This window comes from Lithobates pipiens, unplaced genomic scaffold (genome assembly GCF_037356315.1).
Source record: "Lithobates pipiens isolate NorthernLeopardFrog02 unplaced genomic scaffold, aLitPip1_a1.2 Scaffold_37, whole genome shotgun sequence".
Lineage (NCBI taxonomy): Eukaryota > Metazoa > Chordata > Amphibia > Anura > Ranidae > Lithobates > Lithobates pipiens.
Window position 1 is genome coordinate 17,119,172 of NW_027507825.1, and position 14,980 is coordinate 17,134,151.

The window sequence follows — 14,980 nt, forward strand, 5'->3', positions numbered from 1 at the left end:
AAGTGGAGGGCCACCCTGAAAAACAAAACTACATTAAAATGTTGCAATAAATCTGACGAAATGTATTTATTTTTTTTAAACTTACCAGAAATGCCTGTTACTAGGCAGATCGTCCTAATCTGCCTCTTCCTACTCCGCTGTGATCTTAAGTCTGCTCTCCTCCTTGCGTTGTCTTCTGGGTAATGGGGCGCTGTGTTTTCTGGGAACTGTGTGTCCCAGAACACAGCGCGCCCCATTCACAAAGTGCTGAGCGACTCGCGCATACGCAGTTGGAAACGGACATGTGAAGCCGCAAAGGTTCCACTGCCCGTTTCCCTTAGATAGAATGGCGGCGCCGGGACCTGAGAGCCGAAGGGACGGGTCGGCCTCAGGCAGCCGACATCGCGGGCACCCTGGACAGGTAAGTCTGCTTATTAAAATTCAGCAGCTACAGTGTTTGTAGCTGCTGACTTTTAAAAAATTTTTTATAGCTGGCCCTCCCCTTTTAAAGGGGTTGTAAAGGTTTGTTTTTTATTTTCTAAATAGGTTCCTTTAGAGTCCGTTCACACAGGGGCAACTTGGGATCCGACTTCAAGTCGCCCCAAGTCGCCTCAAGTCGCCTCAGGTCGGACAACATTTAAAAACCAATGTAAGTGAATGAGAGCTGTCTTAATGCACACTACTGAAGTCGCTCCGACTTCAAAAGAAGTTCCTGTACTACTTGAATCCGACTTGTAGGCGACCGGTACCCATTGATTTCAATGGAGGTCGCCTCCAAGTCGGATCTCCGTCTATACGGAGGCGACTTTGACAGAATTATTAGCTCTGAAGGGGGAACTCCACGCCAAATTTCTGAAAAAAATTTGGCGTGGGTTCCCCCTCCGAGAGCATACCAGGCCCTTAGGTCTGGTATGGATTCCAAGGGGAACCCCCTACGCCGAAAAAACGGCGTGGGGGTCCCCCCCAGATCCACACCAGACCCTTATCCGAGCACGCTACCCGGCCGGCCAGGAAAGGGGGTGGGGACGAGCGGGCGGCCCCCCCCTCCTGAGCCGTACCAGGCCGCGTGCCCTCAACATGGGGGGTGCCTTGGGGGAGGGGGGGCGTGCGGCCCCCCCACCCCAAAGCACCTTGTCCCCATGTCGATGAGGACAAGGGCCTCTTCCCGACAACCCTGGCCGTTGGTTGTCGGGGTCTGCGGGCGGGGGGCTTATCGGAATCCGGGAGCCCCCTTTAATAAGGGGGCCCCCGGATACCGGCCCCCCACCCTATGTGAATGAGTATGGGGTACAATGTACCCCTACCCATTCACCTGTGAAAAAAAGTACAAAAAAAACACAACACAGGGAAAAAATATTTTATTGCACAGCTCCGGGGGTCTTCCGTCTTCGGGGGTCTTCTCGCCGGACTCCTCCGCTATCTTCTTGTAGCTCTTTTGCTAGCGGAGGAGTCCGGCTTTCTTCCTCGCCGCCGGCCTCTTCTCCCGACTTCGGGGGTCTTGTCCCCCTCTTCGGTTCTTCTGCCGGGCCACCGCGCCTTCTTATAGCTCTTTTACAGGCGGTGGCCCGGTCTTCTGTCGCCGCCGTCGCCTTCCGTTCTTCTCCTTCTTCTCCTGGAGATGTTGACTCGACGAGCTCTCCGGCCGCAATGCCAGGGACGCGCTGCGCTGCCACTTATATAGGGACAATGGGGCGGTGTCACATGGGTTGATGTCACATGGGTTGGTCACATGGGTTGATGTCACATGGTGACCCCACCCCCTTACCATGTGACATCAACCCATGTGACCAACCCATGTGACATCAACCCATGTGACACCGCCCCATTGTCCCTATATAAGTGGCAGCGCAGCGCGTCCCTGGCATTGCGGCCGGAGAGCTCGTCGAGTCAACATCTCCAGGAGAAGAAGAAGGAGAAGAACGGAAGGCGGCGGCGGCGACGGCGGCGACAGAAGACCGGGCCACCGCCTGTAAAAGAGCTATAAGAAGGCGCGGTGGCCCGGCAGAAGAACCGAAGAGGGGGACAAGACCCCCGAAGTCGGGAGAAGAGGCCGGCGGCGAGGAAGAAAGCCGGACTCCTCCGCTAGCAAAAGAGCTACAAGAAGATAGCGGAGGAGTCCGGCGAGAAGACCCCCGAAGACGGAAGACCCCCGGAGCTGTGCAATAAAATATTTTTTCCCTGTGTTGTGTTTTTTTTGTACTTTTTTTCACAGGTGAATGGGTAGGGGTACATTGTACCCCATACTCATTCACATAGGGTGGGGGGCCGGTATCCGGGGGCCCCCTTATTAAAGGGGGCTCCCGGATTCCGATAAGCCCCCCGCCCGCAGACCCCGACAACCAACGGCCAGGGTTGTCGGGAAGAGGCCCTTGTCCTCATCGACATGGGGACAAGGTGCTTTGGGGTGGGGGGGCCGCACGCCCCACCTCCCCCAAGGCACCCCCCCATGTTGAGGGCACGCGGCCTGGTACGGCTCAGGAGGGGGGGCCCGCTCGTCCCCACCCCCTTTCCTGGCCGGCCGGGTAGCGTGCTCGGATAAGGGTCTGGTGTGGATCTGGGGGGGACCCCCACGCCGTTTTTTCGGCGTAGGGGGTTCCCCTTGGAATCCATACCAGACCTAAGGGCCTGGTATGCTCTCGGAGGGGGAACCCACGCCAAATTTTTTTCAGAAATTTGGCGTGGAGTTCCCCCTTGAGCTCATTCTCTGCTTGGCCACGGCAAAAGTCGCCTGGCCTGGGGCGACTTGTAAGTCGTCCCAAGTCAGGTTGAAGTCATCACAAGTCGTGTTGAAGTCGTCCCAAGTCGCGCTGTGATCTTAACTCAAGTCGTGTCCAAGTTGCCTCACTCAAGTCGCCTACAAGTCGTGTTGCCCCTGTGTGAACGGACCCTTAAGCTAGTGCAATGTTGGTTCACTTACCTTTTCCTTCCATTTCCCTTCTAAATGTTTTTTTTCTTTGTTTTCTATGTCTAATTTTCACACTTCCTGTTCCTCCTCAGTAAGCTGTTCTGGCTGACTAAACACCGCTGGGATGGTGGTGTGAAGTTTACTGAGGAGAAACAGGAAGTGAGAAATTCAGACAAAGAAAAAAAACATTTAGAAAGGAAATCGAAGGAAAAGGTAAGTGAACCAACAATGCACTAGCTTAACCACTTAAGAACCGCCTCACGCTGATGTACGTCGGCAGAATGTCACGGTTGGGCACAAGCACATACCTGTACGTTGCTTTTTAAGTGACCAGCCGCGGGTCAGGAGCGCGCTGACGGTGGCGCACTCCCGCCCTGGTCCTGTGTTCCGTGGCCGCGGGACCAGCGGACCCGATCGCCGCTGGTGTCCCACGATCGGGTCACAGAGCTGAAGAACGAGGAGAAGTCTGTGTAAACAAACCTCTCCCCGTGCTTCCCTGTGTTGCTGTCACCGATCGTCTCTTCTCTTTTATAGGGAAGGACAATCAGTGACGTCACATGCCAGGCCACGCCCCCACAATAAAAAAAACATAACGTCATACATAACACCTACACTGCCCTCTAGTGGTTAACTCCTTCACTGCCAGTGTCACTTACACAGGAATCGGTGCATTTAAATAGCACTGATTGCTGTATAAATGACAATGGTTCCAAAAATGAGTCAAAAATGTCTGATGTGTCTGCCATAATGTCGCAGTCACAATAAAAATTGCTGATCGCCGCCATTACTAGTAAAAAAAAATTGAATAAAAATGCAATAAAACTATCCCCTATTTTGTAAACGCTATAACTTTTGCGCAAACCAAACAATAATCGCTAATTGCGATTTTTTTTTTTTTTTTTTTTTACCAAAAATATGTAGAAGAATACGTATCGGCCAAAACTGAGGGAAAAAAATGTTTTTTTAATATTTTTTTGGGGGATATTTATTATAGCAAAAAGTCAAAAATATTGCATTTTTTTTAAAAGTTGTCGCTCTATTTTTGTTTATAGCGCAAAAAAATAAAAAATCGCAGAGGTGATCAAATACCACCAAAAGAAAGCTCTATTTGTGGGAAAAAAAGGATGTCAATTTTGTTTGGGTGCCACGTCGCACGACCGCGCAATTGTCAGTTAAAGCGACGCAGTGCCGAATTGCAAAAAGGGGCTTGGTGCTTTGGCTGCAAATTGGTCCGGGGCTTAAGTGGTTAAAGGAACCTATTTATAAAATAAAAAAACAAAGCTTTACAACCCTTTAAGTGAGAAAAGTGAAGAGGAGTAAAGCATTTTTACAATAACCTGAAGCTGAACTCTAGGCAGATATAAAAGACACAGAATAATGCAGCTCTGTAATGTATTTGTTAAGTGCAAGCCATGTGAGAACCTGAAGGTGACCTGGAATCGGCCTCTTGCAGTCCCTGTACAGCAGGGCCAAAGTGTCAGAGAAAGAAGCAGTACAGGGCACCAATCAGTTGATGATGTGCTGACAAGAAGCTTAGAGAGGGCAGAGTGATGGAAAGATGAGCTCATTACTGTGCTGCTTCTCGTTTAACTGTCCAGTCATGGGTCAGTCCTGGATGACCTGGGCTCATTGGAGGTGGGCAGAATGATGCTGACCATCACACTGAAAACATCTGGCAGCAGAAGAAAATCTTCGGATCGAAGACCAACATTACAGCAATTCATTTTTAGCTTGATCTATTTGTCCATGTCCATTTGTCCTGAACTTGCGGTACAGAAATATGGGAACATCCACTCTATAGAGAGCAAAGCCAGGCAACAAGTGAAATCGGTCAATGAGGTGGTAATATTATCCAGGAGACATAACAATTCATAGATGCTAAACCTCCAGTGCCAGTTTGATACACTGGACCTACTCATGCCTTGCAGCAGTGGGGTCTTGGGTTTTAATCCCCGCCAGGAACACAATCTTCATGGAGTAGTTACCGTATTTATCGGCGTATAACACGCGCCGGCGTATAACATGCACCCCAAGTTTAGGAGGCAACTTTAAGGAAAAAAACCTTACATTTTAAATGCCCATCAATGTAGCCTTCCACGGTCCCCCTGCAGCCTTCCCCTTTCCCCCTGCAGCCTTCCCCTGTTCCCCTGCAGCCTTCCACTGTCATCCTGCAGCCTTCCACTGTCATCCTGCAGCCTTCCCCTGTTCCCCTGCAGCCTTCCACTGTCATCCTGCAGCCTTCCACTGTCATCCTGCAGCCTTCCACTGTCCTCCTGCAGCCTTCCCCAAAATTGCAGCATAGTTTCGTTTTAAATTTACCGCCACCGAGATCTTCAGCTCCTCCCGCCACTGCCTCCAAGATCTTTGGCTTCTCCCGCCGCCGCCTCCGAGATCTTCGGCTCCTCCCGCCGCCGCCGCCGCCGAGATCTTTGGCTCCTCCCGCCGCCGCCGCCGAGATCTTCAGCTCCTTCCGCCGCCAACATAGACCGAGCCGAGCCGAGGGTACTCGGCTACTCGGCTCTGCTCGCAGTAACGCACCCGTCCCGCCCCTTGTCCTGGCTCCTGTGATGGACACAACACCGGGCCAATGACGGGACGTAAAGGCTAGGAGGCGGGACTGGGCGTGACTGAGAACGGAGCCGAGTACACAGTACGCTCGGCTCGGTAAATGTCGGCGGCGCTCCACAAACAGCGCAGATCGGCAGGGGGAATCGGCGTATAACACACACCCATGATTTTCCCCTGATTTTAAGGAGAAAAATGTGCGTGTTATACGCCGATAAATATGGTATGTTACAAAATAATATACAAATATATATTATATTTAAGGAGGAACATTATCCTCCCCCCCTTTTTTTTTCAGCACACAAATTGAAGGAGGATGGTAATGGGGATAGAGGGAGGAGAATTTCTCCTCTCTTCCCCTCGAAAGTAGGAAAAATAGGCGCAGGTAAGAAGAGAATAGTATGGTTTATAATGGGGTAATGTAGTTCACATGGGGGGGGGGTAATTCCCTCTCCCCTCCCCCTTTTTTTTTTTTTTTTGCACAATTTGAAGGTGGACAATATCCTGAAAATAAAGACACAGGTTATGTGGGGATAATGATTTTTTTATTTATTTTTTATTTTTTTAGGAGCGGAGATAGGGGAATCTTTTCTTTTACTTCCTTTTTTATTGTTGGTAACTCAGATGGTTCAGGAGAATCAAGAGTATATGCCGCTATGTAGATTTAAAGGGGTTGTAAAGAGAATTTTTTTATTTATTTTTTAAAATAACAAACGTTTTATACTTACCTCCACTGTGCATCTCGTTTTGCACAGAGTGGCCCCGAACCTGCTCTTCTGGGGTCCCTCGGTGGCTCTCTCTCTGCTCCCCCCCCCGCAAGTACTTCTCCCTCACGTTCATGTGAGCTCCCTCGCATGGTGAGAAGCACTTGCGAGCGCGCTCCGGTGATACAGCCGGCGGCTATAGCGGCTCACTGTATCACTCGGCCCTGCCCCCCGGCACGCCGCATCATTGGATGTGATTGGCAGCAGCGCGAGCCAATGGCTGCGCTGCTTTCAATCCATCCACTCCAGCCAATCAACTGCCAGGCTGAGTGGCAAAGAGTGTGTGTGTTAGCCCTTGTACACATTCGGCGGGAAAATGTTCGATCGGACCGTGTTGTTGAATAATCCGACCGTGTATGTGTGGGCTTCATCTGACTTTTTCCGTCTGAATGTCCGACCAACAAAGTTTGAGAGCTGGTCAGCTGGATATAAAATTTTCCGACAACATGATCCGATCGGACTTTGTCTGATCGTTTGTAGAGAATTCCGATCGGACAAAGTGCCACGCATGCTCAGATCAAATTCCTAGACCAAAGCTATTGGCTACTAGCCTGAACATAGTCCCGTCCTAACGAAATAACGTCATCACATTACAAACGATCGGATTTTCCGACAACTTTTTCCGACCGTGTGTATGCAACACCAGTTTCGGAACAAAATCCGTCGGACAAAAATCCGACGGATTTTGTTGTCGGAATGTCCGACCGTGTGTACAAGGGCTTAGAGGATAGATCCATTCACGTACCTAATGTATTTCTTATGTATTCATGTGAGCCTTGAAATGTTTTTTTTTTAAATGTGTAAAAATTTAATAAATTTAATAAAAACTATTTAAAACATTAAGGAGGAACAGCACACAAATAAATATATAGCCATCACTATTTATTCACTTAACCACTTCAGCCCCGGACCATTTTGCTGGCCAAAGACCAGACCACTTTTTGCGATTCGGCACGGCGTCGCTTTAACTAACAATTGCGCGGTCGTGCGACGTGGCTCCCAAACAAAATTGACGTCCTTTTTTTCCCACAAATAGAGCTTTCTTTTGGTGGTATTTGATCACCCCTGCGGTTTTTATTTTTTGCACTATAAACAAAAATAGAGCGTCAATTTTTAAAAAAACGCATTGTTTTTTACTTTTTGTTATAATAAATATCCCCCAAAAATATATTAAAAAAAAAAAATTTTCCCTCAGTTTAGGCCGATACGTATTCTTCTACATATTTTTCGTAAAAAAAAATCACAATAAGCGATTATTGATTGGTTTTGCACAAAAGTTCTAGCGTTTACAAAATAGGGGATAGTTTTATGGCATTTTTATTAATAATTTTTTTTTTACTAGTAATGTCGGCGATCAGCGATTTTTATTGTGACTGCGACATTATGGCGGACACATCGGACATTTTTGACACATTTTTGGGACCATTGTTATTTATACAGCAATCGGTGCTATACAAATGCAGTGATTCCTGTGTAAATGACACTGGCAGTGAAGGGGTTAACCAGGGGGTGGCAGTGTAAGGGTTAAGTGTTCCTAGGGGTGTGTTACTAACTGTTGGGGGCTGGGCTTTCATTTAGTGAACACTGATCTCTGCTCCAATTACATGGAGCAGAGATCAGCGTCACTTGTTGCTAGGCAGAACAGGGAGATGCTGTTTACAACGGCATCTCTCCGTTCAGCCACCCCGTGAGACGATCGTGGGTATGTCCATGGCGATCGAGTCCGCGGGACCTGTGACCTGGTCTCACGGGGGTCCCGACCGGTACGCGACCGCGCCACCGGCGGCGCGCTCACGATGGCAGGGCGGCATTAAAGATTGGACGTACCCGTACGCTAATATGCCTGCCCATGCCATTCTGCCGACGTACATCAGCGTGCGCTGGTTGGGAACTAGTTAAACCAGAGGTCTGCAAACTTTCTAAGCAAAGGGCCGGTTTACTGTCCTTCAGACTTTAGGGGGGCCGGAGTGGCCAGTGGAAGTATAAAATCCTCCAGCATCAGTAAGAGTAAAAATGATTACATGTTGCCTGTAAGTCAGTAGAAGGAGGAATAGTGTCCCCATCATTGGTATTACTGGGAGGAATTACAGTGCCTTGAAAAAGTATCTCAAAGTAACTCAAATGCCCCCCCCCCCCACACTTTTTTCACATATTTATTTGTAAAAAATGTTGAAAACCATTTATCATTTTCCTTCCACTTCACAATTAGGTGCCACTTTGTGTTGGTCTATCACATAAAATCCCAATAAAATACATTTATATTTTTGGTTGTAAAATGACAACCATGTGGAAAATTTCAAGGGGTGTGAATACTTTTTCAAGGCACTTTATATATTTTCTATTTTATTTATTACATTATTTATTCAATAAATTATTCAGTAAATACTAAAATGTAAAAAAGAAAAAAAAATCTAAATATACGATAAATTATACAAGACTAAGGTGTTATTACTGAGCAAATGCTCTGCTTAGCTGATGGATAAAAATTAGGAAGGCAAAAGACAATGTTATCAAATATCAACTGTAATTCTTGTTGCAGAGCTTGTCACCACCACTAGGTGTCACTGCTTCACTTGTGGACATTTATTGTTAACAATGGGTGCAGCATTTTTATTGTGTGTAGTCGGCCTGCCTGCTCTCCTTTATGCCGCGTAGACACGAGTGGAATTTCGGCCAGCAAAAGACCGGTGAGATCTTTTCATTGGAAAATGTGACCGTGTGTATGCTCCATCGGAATTTAGCTGCCTGAATTTCCGCCAGCAAAAATTTGATAGCATGTTCTCAATTGAACTTTCTATCGTAAAATTCCGAGCGTGTGTATGCAATTCCGACCTGCAAAAACTCACGCATTCTCAGATTCAATTACGAGATGGAAGCTATTGGCTACAAGGTATTGAACTTCCTTTTTCTAGTCCCGTCGTACCGCGTTCTTGGCGGTCGGAATTTGGTGTGACCGTGTGTAGGCAAGACAGTTTGAGCGGAATTCCGATGGGAAAACCATCAGAGCTTTTTCCGACGAGAATTTTGATCGTGTGTACGCAGCATTAGTATTATTATTATTATTATTTCAGGTACTTATATAGTGCCGTTGCTATACGCAGCGCTTTACATATATATTGTACATTCACATCAGTCCCTACCCTCAAAGAGCTTACAATCTAAGGTCTTTAACTCACATTCATCTACTAGGGCCAATTTAGACAGAAGCCAATTAACCTACCAGCATGTCTTTGGAGTGTGGGAGGAAACCGGAGTACCCGGAGGAAACCCACGCAGGCACAGAGAGAACATAAACTCCAGGCAGGTAGTGTCGTGGTTGGGATACGAACCAGCGACCCTTTTTACTGCTAGGCTACCCACTACACCACTGTGCCGTGTTCATATTCAAGCAGAAACCATTATGGTTTTGTTTTTTTAATGAAATTTTTTTTTTTTTTTTTAATTGATATCATATTTTTTTTAAACCAGGGGTAGACAGCCCCAAGCACGGGCGCCACAAGTGGCACGCAAAGCCTCTTTTGCCGGTGTTCTGACACGTCTGGCCATCTAAAAGTGTCTGCCCCGTACTGCGCAGGCGCAGCGCTTGCGCAGTACGAAGCAGAAGGAGGTTTGGGAAATCTCTGAAGATGAATGGCGCCTGTGCAGTGAGTGGAGGTGGTAGCCCCACCATCCAAGCAGACATAGGGCTGCACATATTAGAGGGCCCCTCGCGGGCTCGCTTCGCTCGCCACGCTTCGGGCACGGCCTCGCTGCGCTCGGCTCTTTTTATTCTAACTCTATATCCACTTGGACGGTGGAGTTAGAACCTGGACTCACGGCACAGGCGCCATTCATCTTCGGCTATTTTCGGAATGTGGTTGTCCTGTGTACACAGCGGACACTATCCAACGGGGGACACTATCCGACAGGACACCGGCACTTGACCTCCCCATCAGCAGAGCAGCGCAGGGAAGTGTCAGCGAGACACAAATGCATTTCATTTTCAGAATTCCCCACATCGCACCTGCACTGAGGGGGAGGCACTGCACCCCCACACATTGTAAAAGATGGGAAGCTGAAATTTACAAGTTGATCCATGCAGAGACTCCTCCCCCAAACCTTTGTGTGAATCCATGTGAGGTTTCAATCAGAGTCAGCCTGCCTGAAAGAAAACCACAGCTGTGCTCTTGTGTTTCTTAGGAAATCCATAGTGCTCTGGGAATCTTTTATCATGTATTAAATATTTATTTGTAAAATAAAGAATTTATACATCTAGTTAAAAACAAAGAGAGAAATGCTCAGTTTAAATATAGAAACTTTAAAAAAATACAATAAAATTGGTCCAAGTACAGTTCTGTTTAACCGCACAGTTAAATTGGATACGTTTAATTTAAAATCAACAGGAGTGAAGAAGCAGAAGGAAACAGGAACCGTGCGGAATGTTTTGGTGGTGTGACCAACGAGGAAGATTACATGTTTCTGCCGGTTCTGATTTTCTAGAACTATAATTGTAATCAGGATAAGGACCTCCCTTTCATAAAATCACAGAATTTAGAAGACCCAGAAAAGTCACAGCTGGCAATTTAGGCAGAATTCTCCCCAGGTTTCTTTTTTTTTTATTTGTAGCGGATGACATTTTGGATGAAATGTCATACACATGTAAATTTCGTTTTTGGCCTCAGAACAGTAGGGGTTCTGAGGGTTAATTGTGTAGGTAAGCCTAACACCAGTCTGGCCAGGCAGAAGTTCTGCCTGGTCATGTGGACGGTAAGGTGCACATGACAGGCCAGAACCAGGTCTGGTTGGGTGTTTGGTTATCGGCCTTCTCGGAACCAATCAGTGCGAGTGCCGGGGCCTGCTGAGGAGTCTGGGAAGGGGTACTTAAGGGGTGTGGGTCATGTGTTTGGGGGGAGGAGTTCGTGAGACCCGTGTGGTCTGTTCTGGTTCCAGGACCGGGGTAGCCCCGTGAGGAGTCCCGGTCACGGGGTTTTCAATACCCCGCAACGTGTTCCTGTCGGTGGCCCCTGGTAGACCCATCTGGTCTGGGGTAGGGATCCGTCTGTTCCAGAGTCTCGGAACCGGCTGGTCCGAGGAGCAGTAACTGAGGGAGGATTCAAGGTGTCCGGGTGTGCTCTCGGCTTGGAGAGGCACCACGGTTCGTGAAAGTGACCATGGGAGGACTCTTCGGAGGAGGGCCAGCAAGTGGCATCCTGGAAAGTGCCTGGTTACTGAGTTGGGAAGGACATTGACAAATTCACGCTTTTCTAGTACCATTGAGGAGACTGGAAACGTTCCAGGCACTGAGGAAAAAGGTTCCTGTTCACCTCTAGTTACAATTTGTCCATGTTCACGGGACTGTTTCAAGTTTTTGAGTCAACGTGCTGACTGCCATGATCTCTGGCTAGAGACCAGTTCAGCCTTGAAGTACCCAGCTGCGAGTGGCTACTCTCTGGTTGGAATTAGAGACTTTGCTAGACCTGCAGTTCAAGGTGCCTGAGTTCTCCACCCGTGCCCTCTGTCCCCTAACAGACTGTGTTGTCTGGAAGTTATTACCGCAAAAAAAAACTTTTTAAAGAGGACTTCATTTGTGTCAGTGCTCAAGGCGTTGGGTATTAACCCTAGACATGTGCAAAAGGAAAAAATTTGTTTAGTTTAGTTTCGCTTTAATTCGTTAATTCATTAATTTCGTTTAGTTATATTCGTTAACTTCCTTAAATTCGTTTTCGGATTTCGTTTAGTTTTCTACCGAATTCGTAAAAATCGGCCACATTCGAAAATATTTCAACGAAATTCGAAAATATTTCTACCGGATTCGAAATGATTTCAACATGATTCGACATTATTTCAACCACATTCGAAAATATTTTGTGACCCGAATTTAGGGCCATGTATCTCGGGGTCACTTGGTGCTAGAAACCCCAAATTTGGTATGCAAACACAATAATACTAGCACTACAACATATTCAAATTTGAAGTGTCTAGCACCAAGTGACCCTGAGATACATGGCCCTAAAGTCGGGTCACAAAATATTTTCGAATGCGGTTGAAATAATGTCGAATCATGTTGAAATAATTTCGAATGCGGTTGAAATAATTTCGAATCATGTCGAATTCATTCGAATTCATTCGTTATATTTCTTTTGTATTCGTTGTAATTTGTTATTTTTTTATTCGGACATTCGGATGCATCCGAATGTCCGAAAGATGCAAAATTCGTCCGAATTTCGATTCGTTACGAAACGAATTGCACAAGCCTATTAACCCTGGGAACCCCTAGACATGGAAGAGCAGGCCGAGAGAAGGTAACTGGTAAGCCCAACATGTCAAGGCCACACAGCAAAGGTTGTCATAAGTCATTTAAAGGGGAATTATTATCTCTTAGGATTCGTTTACACTAGTGTTTGGAGGGTCCATAAAACACTGCGGTTGAGCCTTGTTTTTACAGCCACTCAACTTGAGTTGTAAAGGGATGTACATATGCAACAGCCGCAATTCTTTCCTTTGCGGCTTCAGCAGAAATGATACCCCTTGTCATGCTCAGGAACCACTGCCCCCTAAACACTGCCCATTCAAGTGAATGTGGCCATGCTGCAACTTCCCCACAACAGCGCACGCGTTTGCAGTCTGGTCTTTAGGGCGTTAAACCAGTCCTGAGGAAGAAAGTACTGGAACTGGATAGTCCAGAGAAGGGCAACAAAGCTAATAAGGGGACTGGAGTGCCTCGGCTATGAGGAACGATTACAAACATTAAACTTATTCTCCCTGGAGAAAGGACACTTCAGAAGGGGGTATGATATCAATATATATAAATATCTTAATGGTGATTCCATCATTGGGAGGAAACTATTTAGTCTCGGGTCACTGAAGAAGACACCTGGTCAAGCAATGAAGTTGGACAAGAAGTGGTTCAACCTTAAAGTGTTACTAAACCCACAACAGCAAAATCAGTCTGTATATGCAGCAAAGCATGCGTGTTATACTCACTGTGGAACCTAAGGGGTTAATCCTCTGCATTGTGTAAAAAGGCTGTCTGATCTTCCCTTTCTTCCACTTCCACTTCCACTAATGATCAGGAACAGCGACCTCTCTCTACCTCCAATCAGCCCAGCCCCAATACAGTTAGAAACACTCCCAGGGAACACACTTAACCCCTTGATCGTCCCTAGTGTTAACCCCTTCCCTGACAGTGACATTTATACAGTAATCAGTGGCTATTTTTAGCTCTGATCGCTGTATAAATGTCAATGGTCCCTAAAAAAGTGTCTGATCTGTCCGCCGCAATGTCGCAGTCCTGCTAAAAGTCGCTGATCACTGCCATTACTAGTAAAAAAAAAAAATAATAATAATGCTATAATTCTATCCCCTATTTTGTAGATGCTATAACTTTTGCGCAAACCAATCAATATACACTTATTGCCATTTCTTTTTCTTTTTTTTTTTTTTTTTACCAAAAATATTTAGAAGAATATATATCTGCTTAAACTGATGAACAAATTCGTTTTTTTATATTTTTTGGGGATATTTTTGATAGCGTAAAATAAAAAGTTATTTTTTTTTTCAAAATTGTCACTCTTTTTTTGTTTATAGCGCAAAAAAATAAAAACCGCAGAGGTGATCAATTACCACCAAAAGAAAGCTCTATTTGTGGGAAAGAGGATTTTGTTTGGCTACAGCGGTCGCACGCCTGCGCAATTGTCAGTTAAAGCGACGCAGTGCGGTATAGAAATAAAAGTGGCCTGGTCATTAAGGGGGTAAATCCTTCCGGTCCGTAAGTGGTTAATTAAGCTTCGACAAGGAAACCTAGAAGCTGATTGGTTGCTTTGCACAGCTGCACCAGATTCTGTCGGCACCAGTTTTAGTAAATCTCCACCAATGTATAGTGTGCACAGTAAGGCTCCTTTCACACTGGGGCGGTGCGGCCGTTGGTGGTAAAGCGCCGCTATCTTTAGCGGCACTTTACCATAGTTTTAGCGGCAGTCTGCGGCCGCTAGCAAGGTGGTTTTAACCCCCGCTAGCAGGCAAAAAAGGGTTAAAACCGCCCACAAAGCACCGCTGCAGTGGCACTTTGCCGGCGGTATGGCTGCGCTGTCCCATTGATTTCAATGGGTAGGAGCGGTGAACACACCGCTCCAAAGGTGTGGCTAGCAGGACTTTTTTTACCGTCCTGCTAGTGCACCGCTCCAGTGTGAAAGCCCTCGGGCTTTTACACTGGAGTGAAAGGGGCTGCTTTTTTCAGGCGCTACACAGGCGGTATTTTTAGCGCTTTAGCGCCTGAAAACCGCCCCAGTGTGAAAGGGGCCTAAAGCTGAATTTCCCACCACCCTGTGCTGTGTGACAAGGTTCTCCTTTCTGCCAGCATTCTGTCACTGACTCTGATATAGAGTCATTCCAGCTGCAGCCAACATCCAAACACAGCTGAGCTACGACTTCCTCCCCTGGAGAGAGCCGGGTCTGTGAATGTGGGTGTCGCTCAGATGGACTTCAGCAGGACTTTCTAGCGATATTTCAGCTGCATACTTTTCAGATTGCTCATATTCTGATCAGCTCACTGCACTGTCAACACTGAAACTCCAGGCTGGGTGTTGGGGGAACACCTCGCTCTGTAGATACAATGGTATATATTTAGACACCAGATCTATCTTTGTGATGGCACTCCACCTCCTCCCATAACTTATGAGATCTAAATTTATGGGGTTGGGAAGGGCTCTTTAATTAAAGCAAAATGTCAGCCAAGAATACCAATATAAAAATCAACAGCTTCAATATTCGGCTTCGATCCAGAGATATC

General features: G+C 46.7%; 1 protein-coding gene across 2 annotated transcripts in view; it reads left to right on the forward strand.

The window, feature by feature from the left end:
• The window catches only part of ATL1 (atlastin GTPase 1), a 167,209-nt gene that overhangs the window by 58,261 nt on the left and 93,968 nt on the right, over window positions 1–14,980 (forward strand). The gene's annotated exons all lie outside the window — the stretch shown is intronic.